Below are 6,221 nucleotides of genomic sequence, written 5' to 3'. Positions count from 1 at the left end.
GGGGGAGAGGGAGAGGGAGAGAGGATAGAGGTCATTAGGAGTCTTCCCTTTTCACTCCCTCTGGCTAGCTCTCTGCTCTGCCATGAGATTGATATGCCCTTCTTTGTGCTGCAGAGTGACTAACGGAGAACAAGCGCTCTTCTCTACATACCAGGTGGCTGCACAGAAAGTGGTAAGGACGGGCATGTGCACTTGCAGTAGTACTAGGACTGCCTCAACCAATCACCACAGAGCAGCTCAGAAGAAACGTAGTCCTCTGTGGTTCTCACAGTTCTGGAGGCTGCACAGGAAGCCAGTGTGTTAGCAGAGTTGGCTCCTTTCAACAGCTGGGAGAGAAGGCCTACCACTTGCTTCGTGCTCTACTTGCATTCGGTTGATTTTTGTGGTCCCTTAGTTTGTGGAAACATCACCCCAATCTTTGCCTTTTTTGCCATTTCCTCCATGGTCTCCGTGTATGAGTGTACGTGTGTGCAAACGCATGTTCTGTCTATCTCTGTGTGCCCATTTATGAGCCCATCATTAATATGGGCTCAAGGCTCATCCTAATAGCCTCAGCTACTCACCTCTTCAAGGACTGTCCATTAAGACCACACCCTGAGACTCTAGAAACCAGTATAAAAACTTTGGGGAGACATGATATGAATCTGTTACCTTTCCCATTGCTGTGACAAAATACCAGACTAAACGCTTAACGAAAGAATGACTTGTTTTGGCTATCAGTTTGGGGGGATGTAGACCGTTGTGCAGGGAGGCAAGGCAGCTAGAATTTGACCCAGAGGTGGGTCTCCTAGGGGATTCCAAATCTTGTCAAGTTGACAGTTAACCATCAGAGGATCAAATTCTTCACTCTACTCCACAAGGAGATGGTGCAGAAGTCTATCACTGTTCTTTCTTTATATTTCTTTAGCCAAAATTTACTCTCAAAGCCATGCCTAACTGCAAGACACTGGAATGTCACCTTTAGTGGACTACATGACCATCCCTGGAGGTCTGATTTCTATTACCAAAACAGAAGGCAAAGTTGACTTCAGGGCACCAGCCAGCAGTCTGCCATGGAATGTGTCCCACCTGATTTTTTTTGGGGGGGGTGTTGTGCAGCACACAGATCTGTGCATAGCTATGCATCTCTTCAGGAGACACTTCATTGTTGGATTCTTCATCTCAGAAAGCTGTGTCTGTTACTGAGCACCCATTAGAATCTAGGCAGTGATGGTGACACATACCTTTAATCCCAGCACTCTAGAGGCAGAGACAGCTGGATGTCTGTGTTTGAGGCAGAGTGAGTTCCAGGATAGTCAGGGCTACACTGAGAAACCCGTCTCAAAAAATCAATAATTAGATATAAGAAAAAAAATTCAGGCACTTCCTAGAGCTTTCTGGTTTTATCTATATTACCCAGTGGCTGAAGTAGAGGTTTTTTTTTTCCTTTGTTTCAAATTGATTGATTGAATGATTTTTTGAGAGTGATTAATGTGTGTGTGTGTGTGTGTGTGTGTGTGTGTGGCTTGAGTGTGTGAATGTCCTTGGGCCAGAAGAAGATACCTAGTGCCCGCTTGTTGCCAGGGTTACAGGTATGCATCTGAGACCCAGCTTGTTAAGGCTGGCACTGGGATGAGAAGCCACTGAAGGGAGGATTTTGAATACACCCTTTGATTTGTATCTTGAGGCTCTGCCCAAAACACAGGCTAAGAGAGGTACATTCCTTCTACTGGCTCCCAGCCCTGCTGAGAGGACTAGAGAGAAGGACTGGTCCATCTACCCACACGGGCCCATGGTTCCCTCTCGGAAACTGAGGCCCGAAATCTCCCTTCCTTTCTCTCTCAGTTGGAGTGGAAAAAATCACTTAATGGAAGTCTTCAGCATGCCCAGATGTCGCAGCTACCCCCAGAGCTCATGCCCAGATGCGGCAACTGCCCCCGAAGCTGTTCCTGTCCAGCCTCGGCTCCCGATGATACATGTTCTTTATGTTTGTGTGGTGCAGGACACTGTGCTCTGCACACATGAAGTATTAGTGAGCCAATTTCATCATCCATACTGCTCCAGAGCTACCGGAAGACATCCTCTGTTCTAATTTATGAGAGACCAGCACGTGCAATCAATAGATGCCCCACAGGTTATTAGAGAAGAGAAAGATGGCCCAGGCAGCCCTGTTTACTAACAGGAAAGCAGCCTTCTGGCAGCTCTGGGCAAGTGGTCTGAGAGATTTACAGTATCTTTCCTTCTCAGCTGAGAGCCTGAGACCAGAGCTCCCTGCCTTACAGCCCAGAGCGTGGACTGAGGGCAGGGGTCAGCTCTGAGTTTTCTTAGATCTCTGTGTTTTGAGAACAGAGAGAACAATAGCTTTCCAGCATGGTCCTGGTGGGACTGGGTGGGGCTGGGTGGGGCTGGATAGGACTGAGTGGCAGTGGGTGACTGGGTATGAGACAAACAGGCTGCCTAGAGAGGTGGAGGCCACTGCACCACAGATCCCTGGAGACTTCTCCATTTCATTACTTTGGATTTCTTTGTTTTGAGACCTTTGATTTTGAGGTGCTAAAGTTCTGCAGTCTTCTGATACTGGACACAGGGTAGGCTAAAAATAAAACAGTGACAGCCTTGAGTTACTTGACACAGCAGACAGACATTTTCCCCTCCAGCCTACTTTTCAGAGGGTCAAATGTTTCAGTCTCAGAACCCCTTTATATACTTGAAACGTAGGAGATTATTTCTCCCGGTAGAGATGTTCATATACTTACTAATTATAATACATCCAAAACGAACCCATTAAATATTAACATAAGTATTTCTATTCTTATAGAATGGAAGTCACATCTTCAAAGCTAGGCAGGCTCTCACAGGCCTGTGATCATAGCTACTCAGGGAGCTTGAAAGCAGAGACAGAAAAAAGTCGAGGCCAGACTGGGTTACAGAAACAACTGGAGGCCAGCTGAGGAAATTAGCAAGGCCCTATCTCAAGATGGATGAATGGATGGATGGATGGATGGATGGACGGATGGACAAGTCGATGAATGGCTAGATGGATAGTGGGAGAAGCCTGTGAAGTAGCTTGGCCAGTAATTAGCTGGTAAAGGTGCTACCTGAAAAGAAAGGACTGACTCCACAAAATCATTCTTTCATCTCCACCACCCAATACACACACACACACACACACACACACACACACACACACTTTAAAAATAGCTGGTGAAATGTTCCATAGTAGAATGAGGTGAGAGGCTTTGGATTCTATTCCCAGTACTAAGCACAACACACACACACACACACACACACACACTCACAGACTTTCTAAAATAAAGTACTTTGTAGAAAAAGTAATAGTGCTTTTAATTTTTGTAAGTGTATGTGTTCGTGCACGGGCACAGGCATGGCAGGGGATGATTTTTTAACTTGATTTCTGTGAGGGAAGGCTGCAGCTGTGCTGGGCATGGTTGTGGAGGTTAGAGGACATCTTGGGGAGTCAGTTTTCACCTTTTGTCTTTGTCTGGGTTCCAGGAATCAAACTTAGGTCATAGGGCTTGGTGGAAAGCACCTTTGCCTGTTTCACCATCTCTCTGGCCCCATTTTTGTAATTTTTTTTATAATGACTCCATTAATAGAAAGCACCTGCATTCTTCTACAGCTTCTGTATTCAGTAAGCTGTTAACTTGAAATACATGAAGAAAAACTGTATGACATTAATACACAGCTAAGAAAAGGAAGAGTACATAAGCCCTTTTTTTTTTAAAGAATTGTGGGTAGTCTTATTATATATACACAAAAACTTAAGTGTATTTTTTAAGATTCGTTATTCTTATGTTAATGAGTGCTTTTCCGGTATGAATATATGTGTATTTCTGGTGTGCTCAGAGGTCAGAAGAAAGCACCAGATCCCCCTGGAACTGGGGTTATAGACCGCTGTGAGCCTCCACGTGGGAGTAGTCAGGTTTGCTCCCTCTACCATATGGGTCTTGGGGGTCAAACTCAGATTTATCAGGCTTGGTGGCAACTGCCTTTACCTGCTCTGCCATCTTGCTGGCCTCCAAACAGCTATCTTAAACACTAGTTCCGATGTAGAACATGATTCTGTGTCAGTGAACTTTGCATAATCTGTCCACCCATCTGCTTTACATTTAAAATACCATTTTGTTTACTTAGTGGAAAAACCAGGGATGAAATAGGGACTTGTTAGAGCCAGCCTCATTAAATGCTTAGAATATACTGTCCATGCATTCAGTACCCTGTGCACAATGCACTGGTAATAGGAAAGTATTGGCTTCTTGAGTTATGCAAGTATTCCAAAAGTTGGCACATTAAACCATGTTGGAAGAAAAATCCTATTCATGAATATCACTGACCTCATCAGGAAGGTCTTTAAGCATTGGGAAGCTACCAAGTACTACAGTGCTAGGTATGAGTTTTCTAAAATTCTAATTTGCACATAGGAGCTCAAATTCCATCATTGGCAACAAATACGATAAGTTGTTTTCCTTGAGGTGACAGACTCCCTTTGTTCATTTTTGAGAAAGTGTCTGCCAAGTGCCCAGTCTGAAAAAAGCACTCTTTGTCACTCATTCTTTCAAGAAAAAAAAAAAAAAAAAAAAGATGGTCTATGATAAAGTGGTCCATTCAATTCACAATTGAAATAATTGCCTTGGGGTTTTTCTGCGCTTTTCTATGGTAACGATCATACTTTGGAATACATAAAAATATTTCATGCATAATTCACATTTTATTATACAGATTATTTTTGAGAAGTGCCAATATTTAATACAACCGATACCTTTGCTTCATCAAGGACATTCTTAGGTGAGAGTAGTGGCTTTGTCTTTGTGCAAGTGTGTAACTGTGGCAACTGATACAGTTGGCCTTCTCCCTCAGTGCGTGGGATGATGCAGGAACTCCACTCACCCTTATGTTTGCTCCATCCTTGAGATGTCAGACATTGAAAAATACACCATTATGAAAACAGTTTTGACTTTAGTACAGGGACCCTGGGAGCGTGGCCTCTACACTTTGAAAAAGGCTGCTGTCTTGATGGCCACAGATAACTAAATTGGAGGGGCTTCTTCCCCAGCTTTGCAGCTGGCAGCCGTGTTTTCTGCAGGTCATTGTGCCCTGGTGTCTTAACTTCATTATCTGTAACAAAGCTGTTGGGATGAAATAAAGTGTATCCTCTTTTGGTCACTTCAGAACTGCTGTGAGACCAAGAACAATCTTTGTCATTTGTTCTTATTGTCACAGTTGTTGGTTTCTAACATCTCGCTTTTTAGAGGTGTTCTGTGGAGATGGACTGCCTCTCTTCTTCCCCCCATTACACAGGTGACTGTCTCTGCCATAGAGGACCGATGGAGTGCTTCATTCCAGAGAGAAGCTTAGAGACCACATGCTCTTCAAACCTTTGCCACTTGTCCCAAATGGTTCTGGAAGGGAAGGGAAGACTCTTTGTTGTGAAATTCAAGACAGGAACATAGAGCCAATTCATAAAACAAGGGAATGCAAATGTTTTATTAAAAAATAGAGGACTAGAGCTGATGCATGCTATCTATCTATCTATCTCTATCTCTCACGCACACACACACTCGTGTGTGTGTGTGTGTGTGTGTGTGTGTGTGTGTGTGTGTGTGTACTGACTTCCACTTGCCTTTTGATAGGAAGAAGCCAAGATTCTCTTGATTCTCCTTTTCCCCTTTCCATAGACGAGAATTTTCCCCTGCCCTGTAATAGTTCTCAGCTGGCCTCTGGAGACATGAGTTTTGTGAGGCACTGGAAAGAGCTAGGAGGGGACTCTGCTATCCTAAGGAAGCACTGCTACAGGGAGAAGAGTGGGGCCTGACCAAGGAGATAAGTCAGGGAAGACTGTTGAGAAAAGGCCATTTACAGAGAACATTACATGAAAGGCTGTGCAGAGCCATGATTCATGGGTTTTAAAACAGCAAAACAAAGCACAAATAAATAGAAGTCCCACCCTCAGTGCACGCTTACTGAGCCCAGCACACTCTGAAGACAGAGTCAGGAGGACTGTGAATCCAAGGCTAACCAAAGATGCACAGTTTGAGGCTATCCTGGGCTACACAGAGAGACCTTGAAAAAGAAGAAGAGAAGGAAGTGGAAAAAAAGAGAAAAGGAAGAGGAGGGGAGGGAAGGAGAAAAAGAGAGGAGGGGAGGGGAGGGGAGGAGAGGAGAGGCTCGGGGCGGGGTTGGTGGGCCCAGCTCACTCTGAAGACAGAGTCAGGAGGACTGTG

The sequence above is a fragment of the Grammomys surdaster genome, unplaced genomic scaffold, assembly GCF_004785775.1.
Source record: "Grammomys surdaster isolate TR1022 unplaced genomic scaffold, NIH_TR_1.0 127, whole genome shotgun sequence".
Taxonomy (NCBI): Eukaryota; Metazoa; Chordata; class Mammalia; order Rodentia; family Muridae; genus Grammomys; species Grammomys surdaster.
This window is presented reverse-complemented; position numbering follows the sequence as displayed.